The 13100-nt window shown below is 43.6% G+C and overlaps 1 protein-coding gene across 5 annotated transcripts in view; it reads right to left on the bottom strand.

Moving 5' to 3' along the window:
* Positions 1-13100, bottom strand: part of add3a (adducin 3 (gamma) a) — a 222836-nt gene that overhangs the window by 25452 nt on the left and 184284 nt on the right. Inside the window, exon 1 of one of the 5 annotated variants that reach the window (XM_062989802.1) lies at positions 9716-9979. The exons of the other annotated variants lie outside the window; for them this stretch is intronic. The gene's annotated coding sequence lies outside the window, so the exon portion shown is untranslated. Of the gene's footprint in view, positions 1-9715; positions 9980-13100 lie in introns of those variants that run through there. 5 annotated transcript variants of the gene reach the window in all.

The raw sequence follows: 13100 nt of genomic DNA, 5'->3' as shown, positions 1-13100 counted from the left end.
GGAATGCTTTTCCACTCCTCCATGACGACATCACGGAGCTGGCGGATATTCGAGACTTTGCGCTCCTCCACCTTCCGCTTGAGGATGCCCCAAAGATGTTCTATTGGGTTTAGGTCTGGAGACATGCTTGGCCAGTCCATCACCTTTACCCTCAGCCTCTTCAATAAAGCAGTGGTCGTCTTAGAGGTGTGTTTGGGGTCATTATCATGCTGGAACACTGCCCTGCGACCCAGTTTCCGGAGGGAGGGGATCATGCTCTGCTTCAGTATTTCACAGTACATATTGGAGTTCATGTGTCCCTCAATGAAATGTAACTCCCCAACACCTGCTGCACTCATGCAGCCCCAGACCATGGCATTCCCACAACCATGCTTGACTGTAGGCATGACACACTTATCTTTGTACTCCTCACCTGATTGCCGCCACACATGCTTGAGACCATCTGAACCAAACAAATTAATCTTGGTCTCATCAGATTATAGGACATGGTTCCAGTAATCCATGTCCTTTGTTGACATGTCTTCAGCAAACTGTTTGCGGGCTTTCTTGTGTAGAGACTTCAGAAGAGGCTTCCTTCTGGGGTGACAGCCATGCAGACCAATTTGATGTAGTGTGCGGCGTATGGTCTGAGCACTGACAGGCTGACCCCCCACCTTTTCAATCTCTGCAGCAATGCTGACAGCACTCCTGCGCCTATCTTTCAAAGACAGCAGTTGGATGTGACGCTGAGCACGTGCACTCAGCTTCTTTGAACGACCAACGCGAGGTCTGTTCTGAGTGGACCCTGCTCTTTTAAAATGCTGGATGATCTTGGCCACTGTGCTGCAGCTCAGTTTCAGGGTGTTGGCAATCTTCTTGTAGCCTTGGCCATCTTCATGTAGCGCAACAATTCGTCTTTTAAGATCCTCAGAGAGTTCTTTGCCATGAGGTGCCATGTTGGAACTTTCAGTGACCAGTATGAGAGAGTGTGAGAGCTGTACTACTAAATTGAACACACCTGCTCTCTATGCACACCTGAGACCTAGTAACACTAACGAGTCACATGACATTTTGGAGGGAAAATGACAAGCAGTGCTCAATTTGGACATTTAGGGGTGTAGTCTCTTAGGGGTGTACTCACTTTTGTTGCCGGTGGTTTAGACATTAATGGCTGTATATTGAGTTATTTTGAGGGAAGAATAAATTTACACTGTTATATAAGCTGCACACAGACTACTTTTCATTGTGTCAAAGTGTCATTTTGTCAGTGTTGTCCCATGAAAAGATATACTTAAATATCTGCAGAAATGTGAGGGGTGTACTCACTTTTGTGATACACTGTATAGAGAAAGAAACACACACACACACACACACAGGGAGAAAGAGAGAAACACACACACACACACACACACACATAGAGAAACACACACACATATAGAGAAAGAAACACACACACACACAGATACATAGAGAAACACACACACACACACAAACACAAAGCCATAAACACACACACACAAACACGGAATGCAGAATAACTTCTTAAAGCCGTAATGTGCAGGTTGGAAATCCCGGAGCTTCACACACACACACACACACACACACACACACACACACACACACACACACACACACACACACACACACACACACACACACACACACACACACACACACACACACACTGTGTATTAGAAGTTCTCGGCTGATAAACACAGCAGTAATACTAAAGCACTATTTTAATGACACGCCCTAAACTCCTGATGTACATCAAATAATACCAGCACTGACTGTTAAATCTCAGGTCTGGCACCTGAGGGGGGCGCAGCGCTAAGTGCTCTTGAGTTCTCGAGTCCCGGGGCAACCACCAGACAGGACGGACGCTCCACAAACACGGCAGGCTGCGTCTGGAGGGGTGAAAGGGTATGGCCTCATCGACACGGCAACAGTGACTCCGCCCGTCTGGTTGAGGCACCTGCACTGGCTAGTGTAAAGAAGAGCCGTGTCGGACGGGCACACGTTACTCTGTGGTCCTCCTGGGGGAAATGGGCATGTCTAAATTTAAAATAAATACACACACAACTCTATGAGCATTAGAGCAACGGTGAAACGTGGTGGTGGTAGCATCATGTGTGAAAGTGTTTTGCTGAATTAGAACCTAATAGCTGGTTGTTGTTGAGGAAGTGCAGGACGTATTTAGGACAGAGCACTGAGCTGAGTGTAACACACACACACACACACACACACACACTGGCACAGCCGCTGCCAAGAGAACGAGCCAGAAATAAAGAGACCAGTGGGAGTTCCAACAGCTGCACAGAGCCCATATACTGTCTATTACACACACACACTCGGCTTGCATGGCATGGCCTGTTACTGCGCTGCTGACTTGTGGGAAACAAACACAGGGGGTCCACCATCTCTCATACACTCTCTCTCTCTCTCTCTCTCTCTCTCACACACACACACACGCACGCACGCACGCACGCACGCACGCACGCACGCACGCACGCACGCGCGCGCGCACGCACACACACACACACACACACACACACACACACACACACACACACACACACACACACACATAGAGTGAGAGGATGCCCATGAGAAGATGGTGCAGTCACAAGACCCACACAGTGTCCGGTTCAATCAATGCAACATTGTGCAGTCAGGGTGAACCAGGGACAGGATTCACCCACATCTACACACACACACACACACACACACACACACACACACACACACACACACACACACACACGTGTTTACATGCACACTAATAATCCGATAATGATCAGGATGTTGACAGCGTACTTTAGTTCTCACTAATCCAATCAAACTGGCTGATTCCTGCCCAGTAATCAGATTCTTCAGGTCCAGTGTGCAGTTAATCAGCCTGCTAACAAATTACTGTCTGCACACGTGCAGCCGGAGAGTGAGGGGGGTCCCCAAAAATACTGTGTAACACGAAGAGGTGAACACACACACAGTTACAAACCCAATCAGTACAACCATACACCATCATACACACTTAAACCATCATACACACCTGAACCATCACACATACACACCTAAACCATCATACACACCTGAGCCATCATACACACTTAAACCATCATACACACCTGAACCTATGAACCATCATACACACTTAAACCATCATACACACCTGAGCCATCACACATACACACCGAAACCATCATACACACCTGAGCCATCATACACACTTAAACCATCACACATACACACCTAAACCATCATACACACCTGAGCCATCATACACACTTAAACCATCATACACACCTGAACCTATGAACCATCATACACACCTGAACCATCATACACACTTAAACCATCATACACACCTGAACCTATGAACCATCATACACACCTGAACCATCATACACACTTAAACCATCATACACACCTGAGCCATCATACACACTTAAACCATCATACACACCTGAACCTATGAACCATCATACACACCTGAGCCATCATACACACTTAAACCATCATACACACCTGAGCCATCATACACACTTAAACCATCATACACACCTGAACCATCATACACACCTGAACCATCACACATACACACCTAAACCATCATACACACCTGAACCATCATACACACCTGAACCATCATACACACCTGAACCATCATACACACCTGAACCATCATACACACCTAAACCATCATACACACTTAAACCATCATACACACCTGAACCGTCATACACACTTAAACCATCAGTACACACCTGAGCCATTACACATACACACTTGAACCATCACACATACACACTTAAACCATCATACACACCTGAACCATCACACATACACACCTGAACCATCACACATACACACCTGAACCATCACACATACACACCTGAACCATCACACACACACTTGATGTGCTGTATGACTGATGCTCTCTGATGTTTTGTGTTGTTACCTGTTGGGAAACCACAGGGCAGTTTAGTAATCAGGATGTTCTGTGAGTTACCGTTTGAGATGTGAACATATTGTGTGTGTGGGGAAGGGGGGGGGGGGGGGGGGGGGTATTTCGGAACATATTTCGTAATGTTTTGGTGTTGAGTAAAATCAGTAAACCTCCACACTGTTGTGCTGAGAACCAAACATAAACCCAGCGGTCGTGGATTATTGTTAAAAGTGATGGAAGAAGGACGTTGGGTTTAAGAGTGCCGATTCGCTCGGTTTAGGTTGTTTTCTTCTTGGGGTTAAAGCACTGAAGCAATGCAACCACAAAAACACCAGAATAAAAAACTCCAACTGAAGAGACACCGTGTTTACATACGCTGTGTTAAATATACATCAGGTAGATCTTAGCATCTCTTTTACTTGATCCCTGAGGAATCTGTTTACAGGAGAAGTGGATTACTGACTCGTGTAAACGTGGAAGTTTCAGATCTGATTATTTTTATAATCTGATTTCTCGCAGTGGTGACGGTCAGGCTGGGTGCGGCACCATTTGCATTCGTCATTTTCCTAAACCTGAGGAGACGAAGCAGCCGGTTCCTCAGTGTCACCGAGTGTGTGTGTGTGTGTGTGTGTGTGTGTTCACATGCTGAATAATAATCCAATTAGAGGTACATTTCTTCATCTAATTACTCGAGTGATGATCTAAACCTCAGCGTTAGCCACAAACCACAAGTCCAGTCATAGAGAAACCAGTCGGTTTTAAGCCCGATAAACAGGTCACATGACACGTGTGATTTTTACATCCAATTTTCTTAGGCAACCTCGGCGTGCCGCACACCAACCAGACCGGAAAGGGGTGATGGATTCCCAAGGACAGTCTCAGCACGTACGGAGGACTACGCCCCTCTGCAGTCTTCCACGGCTTGTGACGACACCTTGACCGAACAGCAGGAGTCGCTGTCGCAGCAGCATGGTCTAATCCTTTCGTAAATCATGACCGATGGAGCTGCCAGGGCTTGAATTCAAGTCAGACCTCAGCAACGTGTGTGCTTGCTTTGTGTATTTGGGACGTTTTATCAGGCTGTGCTTTATCCTGATAGGTTTTTTGGCAGATTTCCTTCTATAGGTCGTTTGTGCAGTTTAAAACAGAACACTGTGCCACCCAAATGGCCCGACGCTACCAACAAGCGTCTGCTTATAATGAGCTCTCTGTAAAGAAGCTTCATTACACGACCTACGACCTTAATATAAACGGAATCATCACAGGTATCCTGAAGTCGATCATTAGAAGGTGTGGCTACATACTTATGGCCTTATAGTGCAAACATATCAGATAATCTGAGCAGTTTCATGATCAGATTTTGTGCAGGTATCTGATTATTGTGTGTGTGAGTGTCAGGCAGGAATATTTGTTAAAGATGATGATGCTAGAATCACACATCAATCCACCCACACACTCAAGCTGGCATTAGGAAGACACAAACACCATCCAGTCTGCATTCACCAGTGTTACAGGATGAGTATGCCCACCTAATTGGAGATGTACCAGCAGACAAAGCCAATCACATGACTGACTGACTGACTGACAGCCTTCAAACCCTTAATCCCAGAGGAAGCTGACAGGAGTGAACCTACCGCTGCGCCATCGGAGCGTCCTTACAACAACTTATTACCCTGATTAGGGTAAAAAAAAAAGCCAGGATCATTGAGTTGGCGCACTTTTGGGAACGTTCCCCGGGGCAGGAGCGTCTGTGGGTCAACAAACACACCACATTTACGTAGCTGTGGCGCTGATGTGGACTACGCTGACATGTGACCAAACATGCCCTTTGAAACACAGACCTTCCGACGTGGTGAGGCCACATGGTTTCTACGTGCGTGCCTCGTGTTTAGTACTGTCCGAGGAGTTTGGCATGTTCGTTTGTGAACCGGCTGCTCTAGGTGTGTGTAAGCTTCCCTCAGAAATCTCTGGCTGTGTGGAAGGGTGTGTGTGCGCGTCCCGGCGGCGGATGCAGCGTGGTTGGTGGCTCTTTATTTAAACACAGAGCGACGCTATTAATAGCGGATGGGTGTGAGGGCTCCGGTTACACAATGCACTCTCACACACACACACACACACACACACACACACTCCAGATATACAAAGCCTCAGAAAAAATTATTCACACCCCAGCACACTCACATCAATAATATTATAGACGTGATTATATAGATAGCCGATTGAATTAATGTATATGGGTTTTTTTTTTTACCATCTACCGTACATAATATTTTGGAAAGATTCTGGGAATCCAGAGATCTCAGTCTGTGTAGAAAAAGGAATGTGCATGACCTTTAAGCCTTCAGGTGGCATTGCATGATAAACTAAGTTGCTGCAGTGATAAATATAGCCACATGGGCCTGGGAGGACTTCAGAAAATTGTTGTCACGTAACACAGTCTACCGCTGCATCAAGAAATGCAACCTCTGGTGCAAGAAACCAACATCTGTCCTGGTATGGGGGTGCATCTCCGGACGTCTTTTCCCTGGAATTCCATGATAATTTCAGCATGGATTTGTAAACACGGAGTGCTTGTGCTTGAACGGCCGGCCTGCAGCCCAGATCTGTCTCCTATTGAAAATGTACGGTGCAGCATAAAGAGGAGAATCAGACACTGACAAGCACAGACTGTAGTCTCGTATCAGACAATTCCACTCAAATAACTGCGATGATTAGTGTCCTCAGTTCCCAAAGCATTAACGAGTCTTATTAATAGGAACGCTGATAGAACACAGGGGGGGGGGGGGACACGCCCCCGGCTCAACTTTTTTGGAGTGTGTTGCAGGCATCAAATTTCTGCATGTGTTTCTATTTACAAAATACAGTAAAAATAATGAGAATCTTTTAGTTCTGCCTTTATCAGTTAAATAAAGAATTAAGCAAATTAACAAGCCACAGATTCTTCTTTTTACTGCATGTTCTGGAAATAGCTTTTGCTGGTTTGTATAACATGATACGGTAATACTGACCCCCCCTGTGTTCCTCATCAGGAAGTTCTGTAGGTCGAATGCAAAGTAAAGCTTGATGTAGAGCAATTTTGAGGTCTGGTCACTAATAGGTTTAAGACCGAGACTCTGGCAGGGCCACTCGAGGACATTAATATTCTTTTAACCACTCCAGTATTGTGGGGTCCTGTGTGAGGTCGTTTACTACAAGCTTTTTGTCAAAGGAGCGAGTTTTTATGATTATTTAAAACCTTTGTTCTGTGCAACATTCATTCTCTCATCAATCCTACCAGACAGCCAGTTCCCGTTGAATTAAAGCATCTCTATAATGTAATGCTACCACCAACTTGTTTTACAGCTGGGCTGTTTGTTACCTGCCTGACTGTTAAACTGATAGAACACAAATTTAGTTTAAACCTAACCTTCGCATCTTACACCTTATCGAAGTACAAGTTCTGCCACTTTGTTGAAGAGTCGAAACAACATTTTGCTAAACGTCCTCTCAGTAAATAAAACTTTATTGCAGTTTGATGTAAGTGATCCTTGTTAGGTTTATTTATTATTTGCAGTAATAAGGTATAAAGTATTGATTCTAAACCCAAGTACCAGTTTTTTTGTTTCGGAACGAGTTAAATTAGTCTCTAGTCTAACTGACAGCAAGTAAAGAACTTTAAACTTAATTTTAAACTGAGAACCTTAACGTTTTAGACTTTTCAATCTAAGCATTAAGACTTTTAAATATCAATATTAAGACGTTTCATTATGAGTATTAAGACTTTTGACATAAGTTTTAAGACAATATGAGTATTAGGACTTAAATATGAGTATAACATTTACATTTACATTTTCAGCATTTAGCAGACGCTTTTATCCAAAGCGACTTACACGATGAGCAATTGAGGGTTAAGGGCCTTGCTCAGGGACCCAACAGTGGCAACTTGGTGGTAGCGGGGCTTGAACCGGCAACCTTCTGTTTACTAGTCCAGTACCTTAACCACTGAGCTATCACTGGAGTATAAAGACTTCTAACTATGAGTATTAAGACTTGAATATCTGTCTTAAGACTTCGATATCAGTATTAAAACTTAAATATTAGTATTATGACTTTTTGATACAAGTATTAAGATGTTTCAATATGAGTATTAAGACTTTTTGATATGAGTATTAAGACTTTTAAATACGAGTACTAAGACTTTTTGATATGAGTATTAAGACTTTTAAATACGAGTACTAAGACTTTTTGATATGAGTATTAAGACTTTTAAATACGAGTACTAAGACTTTTTGATATGAGTATTAAGACTTAAATACGAGTACTAAGACTTTTTGATATGAGTATTAAGACTTTTAAATATGAGTATTAAGACTTTTTGACATGAGTTTTAAGACAATATGAGTATCAAGACTTAAATACGAGTACTAAGACTTTTTAATATGTGTATTAAGACTTTTTGGCATAAGTTTTAAGACAATATGAGTATTAAGACTTAAATACGAGTACTAAGACTTTTTGATATGAGTATTAAGACTTTTAAATATGAGTATTAAGACTTTTTGACATGAGTTTTAAGACAATATGAGTATCAAGACTTAAATACGAGTACTAAGACTTTTTAATATGAGTATTAAGACTTAAATACGAGTACTAAGACTTTTTGATATGAGTATTAAGACTTTTTGGCATAAGTTTTAAGACAATATGAGTATTAAGACTTAAATACGAGTACTAAGACTTTTTAATATGTGTATTAAGACTTTTTGGCATAAGTTTTAAGACAATATGAGTATCAAGACTTAAATACGAGTACTAAGACTTTTTGATATGAGTATTAAGACTTAAATACGAGTACTAAGACTTTTTGATATGAGTATTAAGACTTTTAAATGAGTATTAAGACTTTTTGACATGAGTTTTAAGACAATATGAGTATTAAGACTTAAATACGAGTACTAAGACTTTTTAATATGTGTATTAAGACTTTTTGGCATAAGTTTTAAGACAATATGAGCATTAAGACTTCGATTTGAGTAGCAACGAGTTTAAAACTGTTTAGCTTAAAGACGCAGCCTCACTGTTACAGTGCAACTGCAGTTTAATATCGTCTTGTTTATAATAGACTAAACTGAGGCACGGTGGCTCGGTGGGTAGCACAGTCGCCTCACAAACAAGAAGGTCCTGGGTTCGATTCCCTTCGTCTGTGTGGGTTTCCTTTAGAAGCTCTGGTTTCCTCCCACAGTTCAAAGACATACAAGTAGGACAACTGAAGATACAAAATATCCTAAGTTAGTGTGTGTGTGAGCCCTGTGATGGAGTGGCGACCTGTCCGGGGTGTTTCCTACAGCGAACTGCACCCACTGCGATCCTGACCAGGTTAAAGCAGCAGTAAACAGACAATGAAGGCATGAATAAACTGAAGCATAGGGCATATCTTTAGTGACAGAACGGTCAGGCATCCTTCTCTTGATTTAAAAGATCAAATCCCTAGTTTGTTTTGAATGCGTGATTTGTTAGTGGAGAGACTTTATCATAAAGATAGACCTTAGAAAGAGAAAGCCAACTTATTACAACTACACGAGTTACGAAGATAGTCCATCAAGGGGTGCGAATACTTTCTACGGACAACAATGGTTTGGGGACGAATACCCCCACCCCCCAGGTCAGCGTATGTTTATTTGTGTGCACGCGGGAAAACACGCGAGTAAACACACACACACACACACACACACACACACACACTACAGAAAGAGAACTAGCGACGCAACACAATGTAAACACACACTTGTAAAAAGTAAACACACCCACCTGTATGATTGTGTGTATTTCTGTGTGTCTCTACACCGGACTAAACAGGCATGTCCGTCCCAGCCTGAAATGCGCGTGCACGGATCCGCTCAGTCCCTCGCGCTCATCCTCGCAGCGCGCGCACACCGAGTACCGTAAATCCGAGCCCCGGTTCGTCCCGCAGCAGTGTGTGTGTGTGTGTGTGTGTGTGTGTGTGTTTACATACGGGTGTGTATCCACACGAGTGTGTACGTGCACGGACCGGAGAGCGAACAACTCGGCGAATGAATCTCAGCCCGACCGGGAGGGAAGCTAAACTCATCACGTGACCTCCTAAACCGGCCCGATTCGTCCTGACCAATCAGAATGCAGCAGGTCTGCTCAGGGACCGCCCCGATGTGTGTGTGTGTGTGTGTGTGTGTGTGTGTGTGTGTGTGTGTGTGTGTGAGTACAGTTGAAGGTCAGCTGTGTGTTTATTAGTGTCTGTATTCATATATTCATTCATTTCCATCCAAAAAAAGTTGGGACACCTTGTAAAATGCATTAAAAACAAGAATCTTTAAAGAAAATATTTCAATGTGTCGTCTCAGTGACCAGTGACTCAACCAAACCAGTGACACATCTGAGCTTCCTCGCTCACCATCACATTATCTTCTGTTTATCACTCAATCTCTGTTTAACCAGGCACTTTACTCGCTGTGTGTGTGTGTGTGTGTGTGTGTGTGTGTGTGTACTTTACTGTATACACGCCTCCTCACATTTATACCTCCTCCTCCGCCCCTTTATTCTGTTTTGTAAATCCATTACTGATTTACGCTCACTCGAGTTGCTTCTCCGCTGCTTTCATTTGTTTATGATGAACAATACAGTGTGTGTGTGTGTGGTGTGTGTGTGGTGTGTGTGTGTGTGGTGTGTGGTGTGTGTGGTGTGTGGTGTGTGCACTTCCTCTTGCAATTATTTAAAAGTTCTTTTTTCACTGCCACGCCCTTCTAAGCCTTTTAAAAGCTGCAAGATGTTTGTGATCCCTCCGGATTACCAGATTTCTGCACTAATTACTTATAATCGTGATCAGTTTCTCACTGGAATATCTCACCCTGGGGTCAGGAGCATAGAGGGTTTACAAACGTTTTCCAAAATAAAATGGACTGTATCTGATCAAGTACACAAAGGCCAGAACAAATTTGGATTTGGGCAGGTTATCCCGTTCTTCATGGTATAGGGTTTATATCGGACCCAGTGCAGCAGAGGTTTGGGATCAGGAGTGTCAGTGGTTGAACTGGGAGAGATCAGAACAGTACAGGGACGTGGAAGTGATTCATAATCCACCTGAATCATTCCACACTCAGCTAATGTTTAACCTGGCCTGCCTCAACACACACACACACACACACACACACACACACACACACACACACACACACAGTGTACTGAATCACTCACACACACACACACACACACACACACAGTGTACTGAATCACTCACACACACACACACACACACACACACACACACACACACACAGTGTACTGAATCACTCACACACACACACACACACACACACAGTGTACTGAATCACTCACACACACACACACACACACACACACAGTGTACTGAATCACTCACACACACACACACACACACACACAGTGTACTGAATCACTCACACACACACACACACACACACAGTGTACTGAATCACTCACACACACACACACACACACACAGTGTACTGAATCACTCACACACACACACACACACACACACACAGTGTACTGAATCACTCACACACACACACACACACACACAGTGTACTGAATCACTCACACACACACACACACACACACACACACACACACACAGTGTACTGAATCACTCTCACACACACACACACACACACACACACACACACAAACAGTGTACTGAATCACACACACACACACACACACACACACACACACACACACATATACTGAATCACTCACACACACACACACACACACAGTGTACTGAATCACTCTCACACACACACACACACACACACACAAACAGTGTACTGAATCACACACACATACAGTCTACTGAACTGAACACACACACACATACACTGAACCACAAACACACACTGTCTACTGAATCACACACACACAAAAACACTGTCTACTAAACCACACACACACACACACACACACACTGTCTACTAAACCACAAACACACACACACTGTCTACTGAATCACACACACACAAAAACACTGTCTACTAAACCACAAACACACACACACACACACACACACTGTCTACGGGACCACACATATACACAACACACACAAACACAGTCTACTAAACCACACACACATCATACACACACACAGTATACTGAACACACACACAATATACTGAACCACACACACACTGTCCACAGAATACACACACACACACACAACCTACTGAACACAAACACTATACTGAACCCCACACACACACACATACACACACAGTGTACTGAATCTCACACACACACAAAACCTACTGAACACAAACACTATACTGAACCCCACACACACACACAGATACACACGCACACTGTCATTTGTGACATTCTGCCCCTCCTCTGTTCAGTGTAAATCTCTATTTAGGATTTTGACCCCTCAGGCTGTAGTCAAGTTCACGACACAGGGGAGGTGAATTGGGAACCATTAACCTTTGACCCCCTTGGTTGTTTAGAGGCTTTTCCTCCTGTTTGTGAGGCGTGACTGTTTAAGGTGCACCAGAGGACTGGAGTGATGCATGGATTTTACATTTGAATTACACCAGAGATGCATTTCAGCGAAGTCGAGGGTCAGAAACGTTTGCATGCGCTGCATGTTACAGTGTGTGTGTGTGTGTGTGTGTGTGTGTGTGTGTTCCCAGTGTGCGGACAGTAAAGCAAACCATATGCGTTGGTGTTTGTGAGGTTTCCATGGAAACCAGTGATAACGCGGTGTGTTGTGCGGACAGGGTTCATGGAGAGTGTACGCAGGCTGGGCGTGTGTAGCCGTTTCCTACAGTATTACTTCACTCACACACTTCCTGTGTTTGGACAGACTTGTGCAACGTCCGGAGCTCTTCAGCTCTCCACGTTTAACGCTCAGTTGAAGGTCAACGTGTAGGTCAAAAGATAAATAATAAAAATATAACGACACACAGTCTACAGAACCACACACACACACACACACACACACACATATACACTTTTTCTTTAGAGCTTTGAAAATGAAGTAGATGTCCCGTCCTGTCCCGTCATGTTTGGGAGCTTAGTGAGGGCTTAGAGAGACAAAAACGAACAAAAGCTGAATTGTAAAACGATGGTGGGCGCGAGAGAACGAGGGTGGATCCAGCGACTCTTTGAAGTTAATGCAGTGTGAGCG

Source organism: Trichomycterus rosablanca, chromosome 27, assembly GCF_030014385.1.
Source record: "Trichomycterus rosablanca isolate fTriRos1 chromosome 27, fTriRos1.hap1, whole genome shotgun sequence".
Classification (NCBI taxonomy): Eukaryota; Metazoa; Chordata; class Actinopteri; order Siluriformes; family Trichomycteridae; genus Trichomycterus; species Trichomycterus rosablanca.
Note: the sequence above shows the minus strand (reverse complement) of the source record. Positions and strands in the feature narration are given on the sequence as shown.